The sequence below is a fragment of the Artibeus jamaicensis genome, unplaced genomic scaffold, assembly GCF_021234435.1.
Source record: "Artibeus jamaicensis isolate MK-2021 breed Jamaican fruit bat unplaced genomic scaffold, CSHL_Jam_final scaffold_612, whole genome shotgun sequence".
Lineage (NCBI taxonomy): Eukaryota > Metazoa > Chordata > Mammalia > Chiroptera > Phyllostomidae > Artibeus > Artibeus jamaicensis.
In genome coordinates, this window is record NW_026522049.1 from 14,795,001 (window position 1) to 14,817,465 (window position 22,465).

At 66.8% G+C, this 22,465-nt stretch overlaps 11 non-coding genes across 11 annotated transcripts; 1 reads left to right on the forward strand and 10 right to left on the reverse strand.

Moving 5' to 3' along the window:
- Nucleotides 1-1,269: 1,269 nt before the first annotated feature.
- On the reverse strand, nucleotides 1,270-1,388 carry LOC128626465 (5S ribosomal RNA). Its single transcript, XR_008390449.1, has one exon. It is a non-coding gene; the product is annotated as a 5S ribosomal RNA (ribosomal RNA).
- Nucleotides 1,389-3,115: 1,727 nt separating this feature from the next.
- LOC128626466 (5S ribosomal RNA) lies at nucleotides 3,116-3,234 on the reverse strand. Its single transcript, XR_008390450.1, has one exon. It is a non-coding gene; the product is annotated as a 5S ribosomal RNA (ribosomal RNA).
- A 1,722-nt stretch (nucleotides 3,235-4,956) lies between these two features.
- LOC128626468 (5S ribosomal RNA) lies at nucleotides 4,957-5,075 on the reverse strand. Its single transcript, XR_008390452.1, has one exon. It is a non-coding gene; the product is annotated as a 5S ribosomal RNA (ribosomal RNA).
- Nucleotides 5,076-6,803: 1,728 nt separating this feature from the next.
- On the reverse strand, nucleotides 6,804-6,922 carry LOC128626469 (5S ribosomal RNA). The gene has a single exon (XR_008390453.1). It is a non-coding gene; the product is annotated as a 5S ribosomal RNA (ribosomal RNA).
- Nucleotides 6,923-8,656: 1,734 nt separating this feature from the next.
- LOC128626470 (5S ribosomal RNA) lies at nucleotides 8,657-8,775 on the reverse strand. Its single transcript, XR_008390454.1, has one exon. It is a non-coding gene; the product is annotated as a 5S ribosomal RNA (ribosomal RNA).
- Nucleotides 8,776-10,508: 1,733 nt separating this feature from the next.
- On the reverse strand, nucleotides 10,509-10,627 carry LOC128626471 (5S ribosomal RNA). Its single transcript, XR_008390455.1, has one exon. It is a non-coding gene; the product is annotated as a 5S ribosomal RNA (ribosomal RNA).
- Nucleotides 10,628-12,375: 1,748 nt separating this feature from the next.
- Nucleotides 12,376-12,494, reverse strand: LOC128626472 (5S ribosomal RNA). The gene has a single exon (XR_008390456.1). It is a non-coding gene; the product is annotated as a 5S ribosomal RNA (ribosomal RNA).
- A 1,751-nt stretch (nucleotides 12,495-14,245) lies between these two features.
- Nucleotides 14,246-14,364, reverse strand: LOC128626473 (5S ribosomal RNA). The gene has a single exon (XR_008390457.1). It is a non-coding gene; the product is annotated as a 5S ribosomal RNA (ribosomal RNA).
- Nucleotides 14,365-16,080: 1,716 nt separating this feature from the next.
- Nucleotides 16,081-16,199, reverse strand: LOC128626474 (5S ribosomal RNA). The gene has a single exon (XR_008390458.1). It is a non-coding gene; the product is annotated as a 5S ribosomal RNA (ribosomal RNA).
- Nucleotides 16,200-17,932: 1,733 nt separating this feature from the next.
- LOC128626475 (5S ribosomal RNA) lies at nucleotides 17,933-18,051 on the reverse strand. The gene has a single exon (XR_008390459.1). It is a non-coding gene; the product is annotated as a 5S ribosomal RNA (ribosomal RNA).
- A 2,457-nt stretch (nucleotides 18,052-20,508) lies between these two features.
- On the forward strand, nucleotides 20,509-20,695 carry LOC119046128 (U2 spliceosomal RNA). The gene has a single exon (XR_005081917.2). It is a non-coding gene; the product is annotated as a U2 spliceosomal RNA (small nuclear RNA).
- The last annotated feature ends 1,770 nt before the right edge of the window (nucleotides 20,696-22,465 follow it).

The following is a 22,465-nucleotide window of genomic DNA, read 5'->3' on the forward strand; positions in this document are numbered from 1 at the left end:
AGGGGGACGGGGTCCGCCTCCCACCCTGAGGCCCGTGGTTGGGACACGCACCCCAACCGGCCGGCCACAGGGCCTGCTTGAGGCCTCCAGCCTCTCCGGGGAAGCCGGGTAGGCGAAGACACAGAGAGAGAGAGGGAGAGGAGAGAGAGAGAGAGAGAGAGAGAGAGAGAGAGAGAGAGAGAGACACGGAGAAAGAGACAGAGAGGGAGGGAGGAGGAGCATCGGGGCCGGGGTGAGTGTGTGTGTGTGTGTGTGTGTGTGTGTGTGTGTCGGTGTGTGTGTCTGTGTGTGTGTGAGTGATGGAGAAGGGGATGGTGGGGCCTTGGGTTCAGGCCTCTTCCCTAGAGCACTAGAGCAGGGGGCTGGGAGGAAGTCAAACGTGCGTCCTGCAGGGTGTCCGCAGGCCACGCCCAGGCGGGCTGAGAAGCCCCCGGGGGCGGGGCGGGGCGGGAAAAATGAAAGGAAAGGGAGGCCAGCAAAAGCCTACAGCACCCGGTATTCCGAGGCGGTCTCCCGACCCTGCTTAGCTTCCCAGATCAGACGAGATCGGGCGCGTTCAGGGTGGTATGGCCGAGACGGTAGAGGCCGCAGCCGGGAGCCTCAAAAGCCCAGGGCCCCTCGTCCTCGCGGGCGTCTCCCGCCTGCCAGGTGCCTGGCGGTCCACCCCTGCAGCAGGCGAGGCCCGCGGAGCGCACCGAGCGCCAGGGTCGCCTTTCGGGCCCAGGAAGCCTGAGGAGGAGGAGGAGGAGGAGGAGGGCGGGGCGGGGCCGGGGCCGCGCCCGCGCCCACCCCCGGAACGCCGGGAGGCAGGCAGGACGAGAGGCCACCACCAAGACCCCCGCGTTTGTGCGCAGCCCACGCCGGGGTGCGGCAGCCTGGGCCACGACCAGCGCACGTGGGCCAGCGCTGGCCATCGGGCCTGGGGGGCTGGGGACAGGCGTGCGGGGAGAACAGAGTGCCCGGGGTGCGTGACGGGCCCTGGACACCAGGTTGGCTGGGGTGCTCCCACCCGGAGGCCCGGGGTGTGGGGCCGGACCCTGACCCCCTCCGGCCGCGGTCCCAGGCCGGTACTCTCCCAGCAGAGGCCGCTGGCCTGAGGGAGCGCCTGGAGCGCCCCGGGGCGAGGGGTTCTCCCAGGAGTCCGCAGGTAGGCAGGCGGAAAGAAGTCCACCCTCTGAGCCCTGACAGACCGAGGGAGGGCCGGCCCAGCCTGGTGCAAAGGCCCGGGGCGGGGCGGGGCGGAAAAAGTGAAAAGAAATGGCGAGGAAAAGCCTACAGCACCCGGTATTCCCAGGCGGTCTCCCATCCAAGTACTAACCAGGCCCGACCCTGCTTAGCTTCCGAGATCAGACGAGATCGGGCGCGTTCAGGGTGGTATGGCCGTAGACGGAGGCGGCGGCCGCCAGGAGCCTCAAGAGCCGCCGACCGGGAGGGGGGCGGGGGGCCGGCTCTGGGCCCAGTGGCGGGTGTCGGTGTCGGGCGCACAGCCAGCCTCCCAGGTGCATGGCGGGCCACCAGGTCAGCACTCGAAGGCCCGGCCCTGCGCACCTGTGGCCAGGGCAGGCGTGCTGGCCTCACGGCTCCCGGAGGGGCGGGGCCGCGGGCGCACGCCCGCACCTACGCCCACGCCCGCGCCCACCCGCTGGGGAGGGCGCCCAGAGGCCAGAGCAGAGACCACGCGGAGGGCGCCGGGCTGCCTGCACCTCGGCCACGGGTTCGGGGACCCCCAGGCGTGCCGGAGCGGACCTGGGCGAACACTAGTCACCCGGCCGGGGTGCCGGGGAGCAGCGTGCGGCCGAGCGGCCGGGCCCTCCGTGGCAGTGGCGGCCGGCGGCGGGACTGGAAGCTGGGGAGGGGGACGGGGTCCGCCTCCCACCCTGAGGCCCGTGGTTGGGACACGCACCCCAACCGGCCGGCCACAGGGCCTGCTTGAGGCCTCCAGCCTCTCCGGAGAAGCCGGGTAGGCGAAGACACAGAGAGAGAGAGGGAGAGGGGAGAGAGAGAGAGAGAGAGAGAGAGAGAGAGAGAGAGAGACACGGAGAAAGAGACAGAGAGGGAGGGAGGAGGAGCATCGGGGCCGGGGTGAGTGTGTGTGTGTGTGTGTGTGTGTGTGTGTGTGTCGGTGTGTGTGTCTGTGTGTGTGTGAGTGATGGAGAAGGGGATGGTGGGGCCTTGGGTTCAGGCCTCTTCCCTAGAGCACTAGAGCAGGGGGCTGGGAGGAAGTCAAACGTGCGTCCTGCAGGGTGTCCGCAGGCCACGCCCAGGCGGGCTGAGAAGCCCCCGGGGGCGGGGCGGGGCGGGAAAAATGAAAGGAAAGGGAGGCCAGCAAAAGCCTACAGCACCCGGTATTCCGAGGCGGTCTCCCGACCCTGCTTAGCTTCCCAGATCAGACGAGATCGGGCGCGTTCAGGGTGGTATGGCCGAGACGGTAGAGGCCGCAGCCGGGAGCCTCAAAAGCCCAGGGCCCCTCGTCCTCGTGGGCGTCTCCCGCCTGCCAGGTGCCTGGCGGTCCACCCCTGCAGCAGGCGAGGCCCGCGGAGCGCACCGAGCGCCAGGGTCGCCTTTCGGGCCCAGGAAGCCTAAGGAGGAGGAGAAGGAGGAGGAGGAGGGCGGGGCGGGGACGCGCCCGCGCCCACCCCCGGAACGCCGGGAGGCAGGCAGGACGAGAGGCCACCACCAAGACCCCCGCGTTTGTGCGCAGCCCACGCCGGGGTGCGGCAGCCTGGGCCACGACCAGCGCACGTGGGCCAGCGCTGGCCATCGGGCCTGGGGGCTGGGGACAGGCGTGCGGGGAGAACAGAGTGCCCGGGGTGCGTGACGGGCCCTGGACACCAGGTTGGCTGGGGTGCTCCCACCCGGAGGCCCGGGGTGTGGGGCCGGACCCTGACCCCCTCCGGCCGCGGTCCCAGGCCGGTACTCTCCCAGCAGAGGCCGCTGGCCTGAGGGAGCGCCTGGAGCGCCCCGGGGCGAGGGGTTCTCCCAGGAGTCCGCAGGTAGGCAGGCGGAAAGAAGTCCACCCTCTGAGCCCTGACAGACCGAGGGAGGGCCGGCCCAGCCTGGTGCAAAGGCCCGGGGCGGGGCGGGGCGGAAAAAGTGAAAAGAAATGGCGAGGAAAAGCCTACAGCACCCGGTATTCCCAGGCGGTCTCCCATCCAAGTACTAACCAGGCCCGACCCTGCTTAGCTTCCGAGATCAGACGAGATCGGGCGCGTTCAGGGTGGTATGGCCGTAGACGGAGGCGGCGGCCGCCAGGAGCCTCAAGAGCCGCCGACCGGGAGGGGGGGCGGGGGGCCGGCTCTGGGCCCAGTGGCGGGTGTCGGTGTCGGGCGCACAGCCAGCCTCCCAGGTGCATGGCGGGCCACCAGGTCAGCACTCGAAGGCCCGGCCCTGCGCACCTGTGGCCAGGGCAGGCGTGCTGGCCTCACGGCTCCCGGAGGGGCGGGGCCGCGGGCGCACGCCCGCACCTACGCCCACGCCCGCGCCCACCCGCTGGGGAGGGCGCCCAGAGGCCAGAGCAGAGACCACGCGGAGGGCGCCGGGCTGCCTGCACCTCGGCCACGGGTTCGGGGACCCCCAGGCGTGCCGGAGCGGACCTGGGCGAACACTAGTCACCCGGCCGGGGTGCGGGGGAGCAGCGTGCGGCCGAGCGGCCGGGCCCTCCGTGGCAGTGGCGGCCGGCGGCGGGACTGGAAGCTGGGGAGGGGGACGGGGTCCGCCTCCCACCCTGAGGCCCGTGGTTGGGACACGCACCCCAACCGGCCGGCCACAGGGCCTGCTTGAGGCCTCCAGCCTCTCCGGGGAAGCCGGGTAGGCGGAGACACAGACAGAGAGAGGGAGAGGGAGAGAGAGAGAGAGAGAGAGAGAGAGAGAGAGAGAGACACGGAGAAAGAGACAGAGAGGGAGGGAGGAGGAGCATCGGGGCCGGGGTGAGTGTGTGTGTGTGTGTGTGTGTGTGTGTGTGTGTCGGTGTGTGTGTCTGTGTGTGTGTGAGTGATGGAGAAGGGGATGGTGGGGCCTTGGGTTCAGGCCTCTTCCCTAGAGCACTAGAGCAGGGGGCTGGGAGGAAGTCAAACGTGCGTCCTGCAGGGTGTCCGCAGGCCACGCCCAGGCGGGCTGAGAAGCCCCCGGGGGCGGGGCGGGGCGGGAAAAATGAAAGGAAAGGGAGGCCAGCAAAAGCCTACAGCACCCGGTATTCCGAGGCGGTCTCCCGACCCTGCTTAGCTTCCCAGATCAGACGAGATCGGGCGCGTTCAGGGTGGTATGGCCGAGACGGTAGAGGCCGCAGCCGGGAGCCTCAAAAGCCCAGGGCCCCTCGTCCTCGCGGGCGTCTCCCGCCTGCCAGGTGCCTGGCGGTCCACCCCTGCAGCAGGCGAGGCCCGCGGAGCGCACCGAGCGCCAGGGTCGCCTTTCGGGCCCAGGAAGCCTCAGGAGGAGGAGGAGGAGGAGGAGGAGGGCGGGGCGGGGACGCGCCCGCGCCCACCCCCGGAACGCCGGGAGGCAGGACGAGAGGCCACCACCAAGACCCCCGCGTTTGTGCGCAGCCCACGCCGGGGTGCGGCAGCCTGGGCCACGACCAGCGCACGTGGGCCAGCGCTGGCCATCGGGCCTGGGGGCTGGGGACAGGCGTGCGGGGGAGAACAGAGTGCCCGGGGTGCGTGACGGGCCCTGGACACCAGGTTGGCTGGGGTGCTCCCACCCGGAGGCCCGGGGTGTGGGGCCGGACCCTGACCCCCTCCGGCCGCGGTCCCAGGCCGGTACTCTCCCAGCAGAGGCCGCTGGCCTGAGGGAGCGCCTGGAGCGCCCCGGGGCGAGGGGTTCTCCCAGGAGTCCGCAGGTAGGCAGGCGGAAAGAAGTCCACCCTCTGAGCCCTGACAGACCGAGGGAGGGCCGGCCCAGCCTGGTGCAAAGGCCCGGGGCGGGGCGGGGCGGAAAAAGTGAAAAGAAATGGCGAGGAAAAGCCTACAGCACCCGGTATTCCCAGGCGGTCTCCCATCCAAGTACTAACCAGGCCCGACCCTGCTTAGCTTCCGAGATCAGACGAGATCGGGCGCGTTCAGGGTGGTATGGCCGTAGACGGTGGCGGCGGCCGCCAGGAGCCTCAAGAGCGGCCGACCGGGAGGGGGGGCGGGGGCCCGGCTCTGGGCCCAGTGGCGGGTGTCGGTGTCGGGCGCACAGCCAGCCTCCCAGGTGCATGGCGGGCCACCAGGTCAGCACTCGAAGGCCCGGCCCTGCGCACCTGTGGCCAGGGCAGGCGTGCTGGCCTCACGGCTCCCGGAGGGGCGGGGCCGCGGGCGCACGCCCGCACCTACGCCCACGCCCGCGCCCACCCGCTGGGGAGGGCGCCCAGAGGCCAGAGCAGAGACCACGCGGAGGGCGCCGGGCTGCCTGCACCTCGGCCACGGGTTCGGGGCCCCCCGGCGTGCCGGAGCGGACCTGGGCGAACACTAGTCACCCGGCCGGGGTGCGGGGGAGCAGCGTGCGGCCGAGCGGCCGGGCCCTCCGTGGCAGTGGCGGCCGGCGGCGGGACTGGAAGCTGGGGAGGGGGACGGGGTCCGCCTCCCACCCTGAGGCCCGTGGTTGGGACACGCACCCCAACCGGCCGGCCACAGGGCCTGCTTGAGGCCTCCAGCCTCTCCGGAGAAGCCGGGTAGGCGGAGACACAGACAGAGAGAGGGAGAGGGAGAGAGAGAGAGAGAGAGAGAGAGAGAGAGAGAGAGAGACACGGAGAAAGAGACAGAGAGGGAGGGAGGAGGAGCATCGGGGCCGGGGTGAGTGTGTGTGTGTGTGTGTGTGTGTGTGTGTGTGTGTCGGTGTGTGTGTCTGTGTGTGTGTGAGTGATGGAGAAGGGGATGGTGGGGCCTTGGGTTCAGGCCTCTTCCCTAGAGCACTAGAGCAGGGGGCTGGGAGGAAGTCAAACGTGCGTCCTGCAGGGTGTCCGCAGGCCACGCCCAGGCGGGCTGAGAAGCCCCCGGGGGCGGGGCGGGGCGGGAAAAATGAAAGGAAAGGGAGGCCAGCAAAAGCCTACAGCACCCGGTATTCCGAGGCGGTCTCCCGACCCTGCTTAGCTTCCCAGATCAGACGAGATCGGGCGCGTTCAGGGTGGTATGGCCGAGACGGTAGAGGCCGCAGCCGGGAGCCTCAAGAGCCCAGGGCCCCTCGTCCTCGCGGGCGTCTCCCGCCTGCCAGGTGCCTGGCGGTCCACCCCTGCAGCAGGCGAGGCCCGCGGAGCGCACCGAGCGCCAGGGTCGCCTTTCGGGCCCAGGAAGCCTCAGGAGGAGGAGAAGGAGGAGGAGGAGGGCGGGGCGGGGACGCGCCCGCGCCCACCCCCGGAACGCCGGGAGGCAGGCAGGACGAGAGGCCACCACCAAGACCCCCGCGTTTGTGCGCAGCCCACGCCGGGGTGCGGCAGCCTGGGCCACGACCAGCGCACGTGGGCCAGCGCTGGCCATCGGGCCTGGGGGCTGGGGACAGGCGTGCGGGGAGAACAGAGTGCCCGGGGTGCGTGACGGGCCCTGGACACCAGGTTGGCTGGGGTGCTCCCACCCGGAGGCCCGGGGTGTGGGGCCGGACCCTGACCCCCTCCGGCCGCGGTCCCAGGCCGGTACTCTCCCAGCAGAGGCCGCTGGCCTGAGGGAGCGCCTGGAGCGCCCCGGGGCGAGGGGTTCTCCCAGGAGTCCGCAGGTAGGCAGGCGGAAAGAAGTCCACCCTCTGAGCCCTGACAGACCGAGGGAGGGCCGGCCCAGCCTGGTGCAAAGGCCCGGGGCGGGGCGGGGCGGAAAAAGTGAAAAGAAATGGCGAGGAAAAGCCTACAGCACCCGGTATTCCCAGGCGGTCTCCCATCCAAGTACTAACCAGGCCCGACCCTGCTTAGCTTCCGAGATCAGACGAGATCGGGCGCGTTCAGGGTGGTATGGCCGTAGACGGAGGCGGCGGCCGCCAGGAGCCTCAAGAGCAGCCGACCGGGAGGGGGGGCGGGGGGCCGGCTCTGGGCCCAGTGGCGGGTGTCGGTGTCGGGCGCACAGCCAGCCTCCCAGGTGCATGGCGGGCCACCAGGTCAGCACTCGAAGGCCCGGCCCTGCGCACCTGTGGCCAGGGCAGGCGTGCTGGCCTCACGGCTCCCGGAGGGGCGGGGCCGCGGGCGCACGCCCGCACCTACGCCCACGCCCGCGCCCACCCGCTGGGGAGGGCGCCCAGAGGCCAGAGCAGAGACCACGCGGAGGGCGCCGGGCTGCCTGCACCTCGGCCACGGGTTCGGGGACCCCCAGGCGTGCCGGAGCGGACCTGGGCGAACACTAGTCACCCGGCCGGGGTGCCGGGGAGCAGCGTGCGGCCGAGCGGCCGGGCCCTCCGTGGCAGTGGCGGCCGGCGGCGGGACTGGAAGCTGGGGAGGGGGACGGGGTCCGCCTCCCACCCTGAGGCCCGTGGTTGGGACACGCACCCCAACCGGCCGGCCACAGGGCCTGCTTGAGGCCTCCAGCCTCTCCGGGGAAGCCGGGTAGGCGGAGACACAGACAGAGAGAGGGAGAGGGAGAGAGAGAGAGAGAGAGAGAGAGAGAGAGAGAGAGAGAGAGACACGGAGAAAGAGACAGAGAGGGAGGGAGGAGGAGCATCGGGGCCGGGGTGAGTGTGAGTGTGTGTGTGTGTGTGTGTGTGTGTGTGTCGGTGTGTGTGTCTGTGTGTGTGTGAGTGATGGAGAAGGGGATGGTGGGGCCTTGGGTTCAGGCCTCTTCCCTAGAGCACTAGAGCAGGGGGCTGGGAGGAAGTCAAACGTGCGTCCTGCAGGGTGTCCGCAGGCCACGCCCAGGCGGGCTGAGAAGCCCCCGGGGGCGGGGCGGGGCGGGAAAAATGAAAGGAAAGGGAGGCCAGCAAAAGCCTACAGCACCCGGTATTCCGAGGCGGTCTCCCGACCCTGCTTAGCTTCCCAGATCAGACGAGATCGGGCGCGTTCAGGGTGGTATGGCCGAGACGGTAGAGGCCGCAGCCGGGAGCCTCAAGAGCCCAGGGCCCCTCGTCCTCGCGGGCGTCTCCCGCCTGCCAGGTGCCTGGCGGTCCACCCCTGCAGCAGGCGAGGCCCGCGGAGCGCACCGAGCGCCAGGGTCGCCTTTCGGGCCCAGGAAGCCTCAGGAGGAGGAGGAGGAGGAGGAGGAGGGCGGGGCGGGGACGCGCCCGCGCCCACCCCCGGAACGCCGGGAGGCAGGCAGGACGAGAGGCCACCACCAAGACCCCCGCGTTTGTGCGCAGCCCACGCCGGGGTGCGGCAGCCTGGGCCACGACCAGCGCACGTGGGCCAGCGCTGGCCATCGGGCCTGGGGGCTGGGGACAGGCGTGCGGGGGAGAACAGAGTGCCCGGGGTGCGTGACGGGCCCTGGACACCAGGTTGGCTGGGGTGCTCCCACCCGGAGGCCCGGGGTGTGGGGCCGGACCCTGACCCCCTCCGGCCGCGGTCCCAGGCCGGTACTCTCCCAGCAGAGGCCGCTGGCCTGAGGGAGCGCCTGGAGCGCCCCGGGGCGAGGGGTTCTCCCAGGAGTCCGCAGGTAGGCAGGCGGAAAGAAGTCCACCCTCTGAGCCCTGACAGACCGAGGGAGGGCCGGCCCAGCCTGGTGCAAAGGCCCGGGGCGGGGCGGGGCGGAAAAAGTGAAAAGAAATGGCGAGGAAAAGCCTACAGCACCCGGTATTCCCAGGCGGTCTCCCATCCAAGTACTAACCAGGCCCGACCCTGCTTAGCTTCCGAGATCAGACGAGATCGGGCGCGTTCAGGGTGGTATGGCCGTAGACGGAGGCGGCGGCCGCCAGGAGCCTCAAGAGCAGCCGACCGGGAGGGGGGCGGGGGGCCGGCTCTGGGCCCAGTGGCGGCTGTCGGTGTCGGGCGCACAGCCAGCCTCCCAGGTGCATGGCGGGCCACCAGGTCAGCACTCGAAGGCCCGGCCCTGCGCACCTGTGGCCAGGGCAGGCGTGCTGGCCTCACGGCTCCCGGAGGGGCGGGGCCGCGGGCGCACGCCCGCACCTACGCCCACGCCCGCGCCCACCCGCTGGGGAGGGCGCCCAGAGGCCAGAGCAGAGACCACGCGGAGGGCGCCGGGCTGCCTGCACCTCGGCCACGGGTTCGGGGCCCCCCGGCGTGCCGGAGCGGACCTGGGCGAACACTAGTCACCCGGCCGGGGTGCGGGGGAGCAGCGTGCGGCCGAGCGGCCGGGCCCTCCGTGGCAGTGGCGGCCGGCGGCGGGACTGGAAGCTGGGGAGGGGGACGGGGTCCGCCTCCCACCCTGAGGCCCGTGGTTGGGACACGCACCCCAACCGGCCGGCCACAGGGCCTGCTTGAGGCCTCCAGCCTCTCCGGAGAAGCCGGGTAGGCGAAGACACAGACAGAGAGAGGGAGAGGGAGAGAGAGAGAGAGAGAGAGAGAGAGAGAGAGAGAGAGAGAGAGAGACACGGAGAAAGAGACAGAGAGGGAGGGAGGAGGAGCATCGGGGCCGGGGTGAGTGTGTGTGTGTGTGTGTGTGTGTGTGTGTGTCGGTGTGTGTGTCTGTGTGTGTGTGAGTGATGGAGAAGGGGATGGTGGGGCCTTGGGTTCAGGCCTCTTCCCTAGAGCACTAGAGCAGGGGGCTGGGAGGAAGTCAAACGTGCGTCCTGCAGGGTGTCCGCAGGCCACGCCCAGGCGGGCTGAGAAGCCCCCGGGGGCGGGGCGGGGCGGGAAAAATGAAAGGAAAGGGAGGCCAGCAAAAGCCTACAGCACCCGGTATTCCGAGGCGGTCTCCCGACCCTGCTTAGCTTCCCAGATCAGACGAGATCGGGCGCGTTCAGGGTGGTATGGCCGAGACGGTAGAGGCCGCAGCCGGGAGCCTCAAAAGCCCAGGGCCCCTCGTCCTCGCGGGCGTCTCCCGCCTGCCAGGTGCCTGGCGGTCCACCCCTGCAGCAGGCGAGGCCCGCGGAGCGCACCGAGCGCCAGGGTCGCCTTTCGGGCCCAGGAAGCCTCAGGAGGAGGAGGAGGAGGAGAAGGAGGGAGGGGCGGGGCCGGGGCCGCGCCCGCGCCCACCCCCGGAACGCCGGGAGGCAGGACGAGAGGCCACCACCAAGACCCCCGCGTTTGTGCGCAGCCCACGCCGGGGTGCGGCAGCCTGGGCCACGACCAGCGCACGTGGGCCAGCGCTGGCCATCGGGCCTGGGGGCTGGGGACAGGCGTGCGGGGAGAACAGAGTGCCCGGGGTGCGTGACGGGCCCTGGACACCAGGTTGGCTGGGGTGCTCCCACCCGGAGGCCCGGGGTGTGGGGCCGGACCCTGACCCCCTCCGGCCGCGGTCCCAGGCCGGTACTCTCCCAGCAGAGGCCGCTGGCCTGAGGGAGCGCCTGGAGCGCCCCGGGGCGAGGGGTTCTCCCAGGAGTCCGCAGGTAGGCAGGCGGAAAGAAGTCCACCCTCTGAGCCCTGACAGACCGAGGGAGGGCCGGCCCAGCCTGGTGCAAAGGCCCGGGGCGGGGCGGGGCGGAAAAAGTGAAAAGAAATGGCGAGGAAAAGCCTACAGCACCCGGTATTCCCAGGCGGTCTCCCATCCAAGTACTAACCAGGCCCGACCCTGCTTAGCTTCCGAGATCAGACGAGATCGGGCGCGTTCAGGGTGGTATGGCCGTAGACGGAGGCGGCGGCCGCCAGGAGCCTCAAGAGCCGCCGACCGGGAGGGGGGCGGGGGCCCGGCTCTGGGCCCAGTGGCGGGTGTCGGTGTCGGGCGCACAGCCAGCCTCCCAGGTGCATGGCGGGCCACCAGGTCAGCACTCGAAGGCCCGGCCCTGCGCACCTGTGGCCAGGGCAGGCGTGCTGGCCTCACGGCTCCCGGAGGGGCGGGGCCGCGGGCGCACGCCCGCACCTACGCCCACGCCCGCGCCCACCCGCTGGGGAGGGCGCCCAGAGGCCAGAGCAGAGACCACGCGGAGGGCGCCGGGCTGCCTGCACCTCGGCCACGGGTTCGGGGCCCCCCCGGCGTGCCGGAGCGGACCTGGGCGAACACTAGTCACCCGGCCGGGGTGCGGGGGGAGCAGCGTGCGGCCGAGCGGCCGGGCCCTCCGTGGCAGTGGCGGCCGGCGGCGGGACTGGAAGCTGGGGAGGGGGACGGGGTCCGCCTCCCACCCTGAGGCCCGTGGTTGGGACACGCACCCCAACCGGCCGGCCACAGGGCCTGCTTGAGGCCTCCAGCCTCTCCGGAGAAGCCGGGTAGGCGGAGACACAGACAGAGAGAGGGAGAGGGAGAGAGAGAGAGAGAGAGAGAGAGAGAGAGAGAGAGAGAGAGACACGGAGAAAGAGACAGAGAGGGAGGGAGGAGGAGCATCGGGGCCGGGGTGAGTGTGTGTGTGTGTGTGTGTGTGTGTGTGTGTGTCGGTGTGTGTGTCTGTGTGTGTGTGAGTGATGGAGAAGGGGATGGTGGGGCCTTGGGTTCAGGCCTCTTCCCTAGAGCACTAGAGCAGGGGGCTGGGAGGAAGTCAAACGTGCGTCCTGCAGGGTGTCCGCAGGCCACGCCCAGGCGGGCTGAGAAGCCCCCGGGGGCGGGGCGGGGCGGGAAAAATGAAAGGAAAGGGAGGCCAGCAAAAGCCTACAGCACCCGGTATTCCGAGGCGGTCTCCCGACCCTGCTTAGCTTCCCAGATCAGACGAGATCGGGCGCGTTCAGGGTGGTATGGCCGAGACGGTAGAGGCCGCAGCCGGGAGCCTCAAAAGCCCAGGGCCCCTCGTCCTCGCGGGCGTCTCCCGCCTGCCAGGTGCCTGGCGGTCCACCCCTGCAGCAGGCGAGGCCCGCGGAGCGCACCGAGCGCCAGGGTCGCCTTTCGGGCCCAGGAAGCCTCAGGAGGAGGAGGAGGAGGAGAAGGAGGAGGAGAAGGAGGAGGAGGAGGGCGGGGCGGGGACGCGCCCGCGCCCACCCCCGGAACGCCGGGAGGCAGGACGAGAGGCCACCACCAAGACCCCCGCGTTTGTGCGCAGCCCACGCCGGGGTGCGGCAGCCTGGGCCACGACCAGCGCACGTGGGCCAGCGCTGGCCATCGGGCCTGGGGGCTGGGGACAGGCGTGCGGGGGAGAACAGAGTGCCCGGGGTGCGTGACGGGCCCTGGACACCAGGTTGGCTGGGGTGCTCCCACCCGGAGGCCCGGGGTGTGGGGCCGGACCCTGACCCCCTCCGGCCGCGGTCCCAGGCCGGTACTCTCCCAGCAGAGGCCGCTGGCCTGAGGGAGCGCCTGGAGCGCCCCGGGGCGAGGGGTTCTCCCAGGAGTCCGCAGGTAGGCAGGCGGAAAGAAGTCCACCCTCTGAGCCCTGACAGACCGAGGGAGGGCCGGCCCAGCCTGGTGCAAAGGCCCGGGGCGGGGCGGGGCGGAAAAGTGAAAAGAAATGGCGAGGAAAAGCCTACAGCACCCGGTATTCCCAGGCGGTCTCCCATCCAAGTACTAACCAGGCCCGACCCTGCTTAGCTTCCGAGATCAGACGAGATCGGGCGCGTTCAGGGTGGTATGGCCGTAGACGGTGGCGGCGGCCGCCAGGAGCCTCAAGAGCCGCCGACCGGGAGGGGGGCGGGGGGGCCGGCTCTGGGCCCAGTGGCGGGTGTCGGTGTCGGGCGCACAGCCAGCCTCCCAGGTGCATGGCGGGCCACCAGGTCAGCACTCGAAGGCCCGGCCCTGCGCACCTGTGGCCAGGGCAGGCGTGCTGGCCTCACGGCTCCCGGAGGGGCGGGGCCGCGGGCGCACGCCCGCACCTACGCCCACGCCCGCGCCCACCCGCTGGGGAGGGCGCCCAGAGGCCAGAGCAGAGACCACGCGGAGGGCGCCGGGCTGCCTGCACCTCGGCCACGGGTTCGGGGACCCCCAGGCGTGCCGGAGCGGACCTGGGCGAACACTAGTCACCCGGCCGGGGTGCCGGGGAGCAGCGTGCGGCCGAGCGGCCGGGCCCTCCGTGGCAGTGGCGGCCGGCGGCGGGACTGGAAGCTGGGGAGGGGGACGGGGTCCGCCTCCCACCCTGAGGCCCGTGGTTGGGACACGCACCCCAACCGGCCGGCCACAGGGCCTGCTTGAGGCCTCCAGCCTCTCCGGAGAAGCCGGGTAGGCGGAGACACAGAGAGAGAGAGGGAGAGGGAGAGAGAGAGAGAGAGAGAGAGAGAGAGAGAGAGAGAGAGACACGGAGAAAGAGACAGAGAGGGAGGGAGGAGGAGCATCGGGGCCGGGGTGAGTGTGTGTGTGTGTGTGTGTGTGTGTGTGTGTGTCGGTGTGTGTGTCTGTGTGTGTGTGAGTGATGGAGAAGGGGATGGTGGGGCCTTGGGTTCAGGCCTCTTCCCTAGAGCACTAGAGCAGGGGGCTGGGAGGAAGTCAAACGTGCGTCCTGCAGGGTGTCCGCAGGCCACGCCCAGGCGGGCTGAGAAGCCCCCGGGGGCGGGGCGGGGCGGGAAAAATGAAAGGAAAGGGAGGCCAGCAAAAGCCTACAGCACCCGGTATTCCGAGGCGGTCTCCCGACCCTGCTTAGCTTCCCAGATCAGACGAGATCGGGCGCGTTCAGGGTGGTATGGCCGAGACGGTAGAGGCCGCAGCCGGGAGCCTCAAAAGCCCAGGGCCCCTCGTCCTCGCGGGCGTCTCCCGCCTGCCAGGTGCCTGGCGGTCCACCCCTGCAGCAGGCGAGGCCCGCGGAGCGCACCGAGCGCCAGGGTCGCCTTTCGGGCCCAGGAAGCCTCAGGAGGAGGAGGAGGAGGAGAAGGAGGACGAGAAGGAGGAGGAGGAGGGCGGGGCGGGGACGCGCCCGCGCCCACCCCCGGAACGCCGGGAGGCAGGCAGGACGAGAGGCCACCACCAAGACCCCCGCGTTTGTGCGCAGCCCACGCCGGGGTGCGGCAGCCTGGGCCACGACCAGCGCACGTGGGCCAGCGCTGGCCATCGGGCCTGGGGGCTGGGGACAGGCGTGCGGGGGAGAACAGAGTGCCCGGGGTGCGTGACGGGCCCTGGACACCAGGTTGGCTGGGGTGCTCCCACCCGGAGGCCCGGGGTGTGGGGCCGGACCCTGACCCCCTCCGGCCGCGGTCCCAGGCCGGTACTCTCCCAGCAGAGGCCGCTGGCCTGAGGGAGCGCCTGGAGCGCCCCGGGGCGAGGGGTTCTCCCAGGAGTCCGCAGGTAGGCAGGCGGAAAGAAGTCCACCCTCTGAGCCCTGACAGACCGAGGGAGGGCCGGCCCAGCCTGGTGCAAAGGCCCGGGGCGGGGCGGGGCGGAAAAAGTGAAAAGAAATGGCGAGGAAAAGCCTACAGCACCCGGTATTCCCAGGCGGTCTCCCATCCAAGTACTAACCAGGCCCGACCCTGCTTAGCTTCCGAGATCAGACGAGATCGGGCGCGTTCAGGGTGGTATGGCCGTAGACGGAGGCGGCGGCCGCCAGGAGCCTCAAGAGCCGCCGACCGGGAGGGGGGCGGGGGGGCCGGCTCTGGGCCCAGTGGCGGGTGTCGGTGTCGGGCGCACAGCCAGCCTCCCAGGTGCATGGCGGGCCACCAGGTCAGCACTCGAAGGCCCGGCCCTGCGCACCTGTGGCCAGGGCAGGCGTGCTGGCCTCACGGCTCCCGGAGGGGCGGGGCCGCGGGCGCACGCCCGCACCTACGCCCACGCCCGCGCCCACCCGCTGGGGAGGGCGCCCAGAGGCCAGAGCAGAGACCACGCGGAGGGCGCCGGGCTGCCTGCACCTCGGCCACGGGTTCGGGGCCCCCCGGCGTGCCGGAGCGGACCTGGGCGAACACTAGTCACCCGGCCGGGGTGCGGGGGAGCAGCGTGCGGCCGAGCGGCCGGGCCCTCCGTGGCAGTGGCGGCCGGCGGCGGGACTGGAAGCTGGGGAGGGGGACGGGGTCCGCCTCCCACCCTGAGGCCCGTGGTTGGGACACGCACCCCAACCGGCCGGCCACAGGGCCTGCTTGAGGCCTCCAGCCTCTCCGGAGAAGCCGGGTAGGCGGAGACACAGACAGAGAGAGGGAGAGGAGGAGAGAGAGAGAGAGAGAGAGAGAGAGAGAGAGAGAGACACGGAGAAAGAGACAGAGAGGGAGGGAGGAGGAGCTTCGGGGCCGGGGTGAGTGTGAGTGTGTGTGTGTGTGTGTGTGTCGGTGTGTGTGTCTGTGTGTGTGTGAGTGATGGAGAAGGGGATGGTGGGGCCTTGGGTTCAGGCCTCTTCCCTAGAGCACTAGAGCAGGGGGCTGGGAGGAAGTCAAACGTGCGTCCTGCAGGGTGTCCGCAGGCCACGCCCAGGCGGGCTGAGAAGCCCCCGGGGGCGGGGCGGGGCGGGAAAAATGAAAGGAAAGGGAGGCCAGCAAAAGCCTACAGCACCCGGTATTCCGAGGCGGTCTCCCGACCCTGCTTAGCTTCCCAGATCAGACGAGATCGGGCGCGTTCAGGGTGGTATGGCCGAGACGGTAGAGGCCGCAGCCGGGAGCCTCAAAAGCCCAGGGCCCCTCGTCCTCGCGGGCGTCTCCCGCCTGCCAGGTGCCTGGCGGTCCACCCCTGCAGCAGGCGAGGCCCGCGGAGCGCACCGAGCGCCAGGGTCGCCTTTCGGGCCCAGGAAGCCTCAGGAGGAGGAGGAGGAGGAGGAGGAGGGCGGGGCGGGGACGCGCCCGCGCCCACCCCCGGAACGCCGGGAGGCAGGACGAGAGGCCACCACCAAGACCCCCGCGTTTGTGCGCAGCCCACGCCGGGGTGCGGCAGCCTGGGCCACGACCAGCGCACGTGGGCCAGCGCTGGCCATCGGGCCTGGGGGCTGGGGACAGGCGTGCGGGGAGAACAGAGTGCCCGGGGTGCGTGACGGGCCCTGGACACCAGGTTGGCTGGGGTGCTCCCACCCGGAGGCCCGGGGTGTGGGGCCGGACCCTGACCCCCTCCGGCCGCGGTCCCAGGCCGGTACTCTCCCAGCAGAGGCCGCTGGCCTGAGGGAGCGCCTGGAGCGCCCCGGGGCGAGGGGTTCTCCCAGGAGTCCGCAGGTAGGCAGGCGGAAAGAAGTCCACCCTCTGAGCCCTGACAGACCGAGGGAGGGCCGGCCCAGCCTGGTGCAAAGGCCCGGGGCGGGGCGGGGCGGAAAAAGTGAAAAGAAATGGCGAGGAAAAGCCTACAGCACCCGGTATTCCCAGGCGGTCTCCCATCCAAGTACTAACCAGGCCCGACCCTGCTTAGCTTCCGAGATCAGACGAGATCGGGCGCGTTCAGGGTGGTATGGCCGTAGACGGTGGCGGCGGCCGCCAGGAGCCTCAAGAGCCGCCGACCGGGAGGGGGGGCGGGGGGCCGGCTCTGGGCCCAGTGGCGGGTGTCGGTGTCGGGCGCACAGCCAGCCTCCCAGGTGCATGGCGGGCCACCAGGTCAGCACTCGAAGGCCCGGCCCTGCGCACCTGTGGCCAGGGCAGGCGTGCTGGCCTCACGGCTCCCGGAGGGGCGGGGCCGCGGGCGCACGCCCGCACCTACGCCCACGCCCGCGCCCACCCGCTGGGGAGGGCGCCCAGAGGCCAGAGCAGAGACCACGCGGAGGGCGCCGGGCTGCCTGCACCTCGGCCACGGATTCGGGGCCCCCCGGGCGTGCCGGATCGGACCTGGGCGAACACTAGTCACCCGGCCGGGGTGCGGGGGAGCAGCTTGCGGCCGAGCGGCCGGGCCCTCCGTGGCAGTGGCGGCCGGCGGCGGGACTGGAAGCTGGGGAGGGGGACGGGGTCCGCCTCCCACCCTGAGGCCCGTGGTTGGGACACGCACCCCAACCGGCCGGCCACAGGGCCTGCTTGAGGCCTCCAGCCTCTCCGGAGAAGCCGGGTAGGCGGAGACACAGAGAGAGAGAGGGAGAGGGAGAGAGAGAGAGAGAGAGAGAGAGAGAGAGAGAGAGAGAGAGAGACACGGAGAAAGAGACAGAGAGGGAGGGAGGAGGAGCATCGGGGCCGGGGTGAGTGTGTGTGTGTGTGTGTGTGTGTGTGTGTGTGTCGGTGTGTGTGTCTGTGTGTGTGTGAGTGATGGAGAAGGGGATGGTGGGGCCTTGGGTTCAGGCCTCTTCCCTAGAGCACTAGAGCAGGGGGCTGGGAGGAAGTCAAACGTGCGTCCTGCAGGGTGTCCGCAGGCCACGCCCAGGCGGGCTGAGAAGCCCCCGGGGGCGGGGCGGGGCGGGAAAAATGAAAGGAAAGGGAGGCCAGCAAAAGCCTACAGCACCCGGTATTCCGAGGCGGTCTCCCGACCCTGCTTAGCTTCCCAGATCAGACGAGATCGGGCGCGTTCAGGGTGGTATGGCCGAGACGGTAGAGGCCGCAGCCGGGAGCCTCAAAAGCCCAGGGCCCCTCGTCCTCGCGGGCGTCTCCCGCCTGCCAGGTGCCTGGCGGTCCACCCCTGCAGCAGGCGAGGCCCGCGGAGCGCACCGAGCGCCAGGGTCGCCTTTCGGGCCCAGGAAGCCTCAGGAGGAGGAGGAGGAGGAGAAGGGAGGGGCGGGGCCGCGGCCGCGCCCGCGCCCACCCCCCGGAACGCCGGGAGGCAGGACGAGAGGCCACCACCAAGACCCCCGCGTTTGTGCGCAGCCCACGCCGGGGTGCGGCAGCCTGGGCCACGACCAGCGCACGTGGGCCAGCGCTGGCCATCGGGCCTGGGGGCTGGGGACAGGCGTGCGGGGAGAACAGAGTGCCCGGGGTGCGTGACGGGCCCTGGACACCAGGTTGGCTGGGGTGCTCCCACCCGGAGGCCCGGGGTGTGGGGCCGGACCCTGACCCCCTCCGGCCGCGGTCCCAGGCCGGTACTCTCCCAGCAGAGGCCGCTGGCCTGAGGGAGCGCCTGGAGCGCCCCGGGGCGAGGGGTTCTCCCAGGAGTCCGCAGGTAGGCAGGCGGAAAGAAGTCCACCCTCTGAGCCCTGACAGACCGAGGGAGGGCCGGCCCAGCCTGGTGCAAAGGCCCGGGGCGGGGCGGGGCGGAAAAAGTGAAAAGAAATGGCGAGGAAAAGCCTACAGCACCCGGTATTCCCAGGCGGTCTCCCATCCAAGTACTAACCAGGCCCGACCCTGCTTAGCTTCCGAGATCAGACGAGATCGGGCGCGTTCAGGGTGGTATGGCCGTAGACGGAGGCGGCGGCCGCCAGGAGCCTCAAGAGCAGCCGACCGGGAGGGGGGCGGGGGGCCGGCTCTGGGCCCAGTGGCGGCTGTCGGTGTCGGGCGCACAGCCAGCCTCCCAGGTGCATGGCGGGCCACCAGGTCAGCACTCGAAGGCCCGGCCCTGCGCACCTGTGGCCAGGGCAGGCGTGCTGGCCTCACGGCTCCCGGAGGGGCGGGGCCGCGGGCGCACGCCCGCACCTACGCCCACGCCCGCGCCCACCCGCTGGGGAGGGCGCCCAGAGGCCAGAGCAGAGACCACGCGGAGGGCGCCGGGCTGCCTGCACCTCGGCCACGGGTTCGGGGGCCCCCCCGGCGTGCCGGAGCGGACCTGGGCGAACACTAGTCACCCGGCCGGGGTGCGGGGGAGCAGCGTGCGGCCGAGCGGCCGGGCCCTCCGTGGCAGTGGCGGCCGGCGGCGGGACTGGAAGCTGGGGAGGGGGACGGGGTCCGCCTCCCACCCTGAGGCCCGTGGTTGGGACACGCACCCCAACCGGCCGGCCACAGGGCCTGCTTGAGGCCTCCAGCCTCTCCGGAGAAGCCGGGTAGGCGGAGACACAGACAGAGAGAGGGAGAGGGAGAGAGAGAGAGAGAGAGAGAGAGAGAGAGAGAGAGAGAGACACGGAGAAAGAGACAGAGAGGGAGGGAGGAGGAGCATCGGGGCCGGGGTGAGTGTGTGTGTGTGTGTGTGTGTGTGTGTGTGTGTCGGTGTGTGTGTCTGTGTGTGTGTGAGTGATGGAGAAGGGGATGGTGGGGCCTTGGGTTCAGGCCTCTTCCCTAGAGCACTAGAGCAGGGGGCTGGGAGGAAGTCAAACGTGCGTCCTGCAGGGTGTCCGCAGGCCACGCCCAGGCGGGCTGAGAAGCCCCCGGGGGCGGGGCGGGGCGGGAAAAATGAAAGGAAAGGGAGGCCAGCAAAAGCCTACAGCACCCGGTATTCCGAGGCGGTCTCCCGACCCTGCTTAGCTTCCCAGATCAGACGAGATCGGGCGCGTTCAGGGTGGTATGGCCGAGACGGTAGAGGCCGCAGCCGGGAGCCTCAAGAGCCCAGGGCCCCTCGTCCTCGCGGGCGTCTCCCGCCTGCCAGGTGCCTGGCGGTCCACCCCTGCAGCAGGCGAGGCCCGCGGAGCGCACCGAGCGCCAGGGTCGCCTTTCGGGCCCAGGAAGCCTCAGGAGGAGGAGGAGGAGGAGGAGGAGGGCGGGGCGGGGGCGCGCCCGCGCCCACCCCCGGAACGCCGGGAGGCAGGCAGGACGAGAGGCCACCACCAAGACCCCCGCGTTTGTGCGCAGCCCACGCCGGGGTGCGGCAGCCTGGGCCACGACCAGCGCACGTGGGCCAGCGCTGGCCATCGGGCCTGGGGGCTGGGGACAGGCGTGCGGGGGGGACAGAGTGCCCGGGGTGCGTGACGGGCCCTGGACACCAGGTTGGCTGGGGTGCTCCCACCCGGAGGCCCGGGGTGTGGGGCCGGACCCTGACCCCCTCCGGCCGCGGTCCCAGGCCGGTAGGGGGGAGCAGCGTGCGGTAGAGCGGTCGGGCCCTCCGTGGCTGTGGCCCTCTTTTGCTGCACTCCTGGGACAGGCTGACCCAGTCACAGGCTGACCCAGTGCCAGGCCTATACATGGGGTCCCGCAGGTGCCCGTGGAAATCTTAGGCAGAACGTAGTGTGCGACCAATTTGGAAGGCCTAAGGTGTGGTGGTCTGAACCTCAGACTGTCCAGGGGGTGCCCCATGACGCAGCATCCTGAAGGAAGTGGAGGGAGGTCTGCTTCCCCTGGAGTCTTCTTGGTGTCAGTAGAGGAAAAGAGGACTAAGGAGAAGAGGACTGCTGCTCTTTGTAATTATGGAAATTTGACCATTCTGACCTAATGTGGTGTGTATGATCTTTTTTCACTAAGTGCAAAAGTGCAGTGCAAGGAAAATGAAAACTCAGTAGAAAATGAAGACAAATTGAAGAACACTGGTTGCTGAGCGAAGATGCTCAACTCCTGTATACAGTGTTTAGTTACCTATGAGCACAGGCTGTGAAAGTAAGTTTTAATGATGAGGTTTTAGAAATTTGAACATTTAAAAAATGTTAAGTTAAAAATGATAAGATCTACTACTTAAAACATTAAACGAATGACCTTTTGAAAGCAGATTATAGAGCAGTGTGGTTTAATATTTCAAGTTATTATAGCATAATAAAAATAAGTTTCAAATTATGTGCCAGAAAGGAAGCCTTCCGTTTATTGTGATTGGTAGTTTTCAGGTAATACCTAAGGATACAGTCTATGTACATTTTACTGAAAAGTTGTCTTAAATCCCATCTTTATTATTTTCAGGTGTGAAAGGTAGTAAGGGTGTCAGTGATATTAGCGTTGGGGAAATCTTTCAGTATACTTTGCGTCAGAGTGACTAATAAAGCAAGACTTATTTAGAAAGTGACTGTTTCATCGATGCTTGGCCTTTGGCTGAGATCAAGTGCAGTATGTTATTATCAGTTTAATATCTGACACATCCTCCGTCTGACGACGTTATCATAAATGGAATTTGGAGCTGGCAGGTGAAATCGGAGTTTGCTCCATCCACTCTCAGCATCAACCTGATATTGTGGTAGTTCTGGAAATGGTGCACCACCTTGGGAACACAGAAAAGTGACCTTTTAATGTTACAACTTCAATTACTGTACTTGATGTTTGAAATCGAGTGTGCTTGTGATGGAGCCATTACCTTTTAAGAATTGGGCTTAGTACCTGTAGATGATTTGAAATTAAGTAATAAAATGGTGATTTTAATTTGATTGATAGCTTTCATTTTATTGGTTGCATTGTTTACTTAAACATGATGTTTTTCCTCTAGCATTGAACATATGAGAGCATGAAAATAATTTGGAAAGGACCAAGTATTACATGATATTTGTGGCAGGTAGTTTTAATTAACCAAACTTAGTCATTTGTGGAAGTCCAATAGGAATTTATAGTAGATGCTGCTAGGTTATTAGCATATTTAACATGGGAAGTCTGCATTTTCTAGTTGATATTTAGTGTTCTTATTGTTGCAGTTTAATTTTGTCTTAGGATTTATGAAATTTGAAACTCAGAGTAATGAAAAGAAGGTGTTTTTGGCATTTAATGAGTTTTCTTAATCCACTGAGATTTGGTTTAAAAGTGTTGCTAAAAATTGCCCCTGGTGTATTTAATACGATTACATTTGTACATTTTCCATGCTTTCTGTCATTGAGAGTGTTATAGAAATGGTAAAGAGATGAGTGCAGAAAAAACTCGGGGACATATTTTGAAAGTATTTTTAAATTATAGTTTTTATTAGCTATATTTTGTATTGTTTGCTTCTTGGTAGCAAAGGAGGTACACAGTACCTGTATATTTGTGAAGCAAATGTGGTATAGCTTGAAATGTAAAAATAGGTGAGTTAGATGGAAGTAATATCCACTTTTTATTTATGTCAGAATACTCTTGATAAAAATACAGTAGTTGCTTGATCATAGGCCAAAAAGATAGGAAATAAAGCAAACAATTACTTTTAGGCCTGTATTAAAATATTGTATTCTAATGTGCATTATATCAATCATATATTTTACTTTTAGTAGAAGAAATATTTTGGGGAAAATATTCTAGTTGTACTGTGACCTTTAAGCTGAAACATACTTGGGCACTCTTATTTGCAGATGAGAAAACAGGCTCAAAGAAATGAAGTGTTTGACATAGTTGGTTACTAATTCAGTATTAGAATGCAGGTTTTGTTTTACCCTCAGTTTAGTGCTCTCTCTGTTTGGAGAAACTATGAATTGGAATATTCCTCAAATCAAAGCCCTACTGTCATTTAGACTAGAGAGTGGCTTTCACACTTCTCATCCTAACAGATTCTGCAAAGCATAACTTAAGAATCACTACTCTAGGGAATAAAAATCAATACATATGGTACCTATGGCTCAAAAATTTTATTATATCCCAGTGTTAATAAAGTGTTAGTATTAGGTAAAGAGTATTCATAGTAGCTTAAAAAAATCTTTATACTACCATAGCTTTAGGTTTACAAGAAAGTTGTGAATTCCCTTCTACCTCATACTCAGTTTCCCATTATTTTACATTAGTGTGTGACATTTGTCAGAATTAATGAACCAATAGTGACACATCATTAACTGGTCTATAGTATTCTCACGTTTTCTTAGTTTTTGCCGAATATTCCTTTTCTGTCCCAGGATCCCATCCAGGATACATTGAAGTGTGAAATGTTTGAATATTTCTTACTAAGTTCTACTGGTGTTCCAAGAGAACCCTGAATGCAGATAATTTAAAATATCCAAGTAATGGGAAGCACAGGAAGTATGGAATATTTTTTCTCTGCTAGTAGTTTTGTGTAATCATATGGGTGGAAAACAAAACCTAATT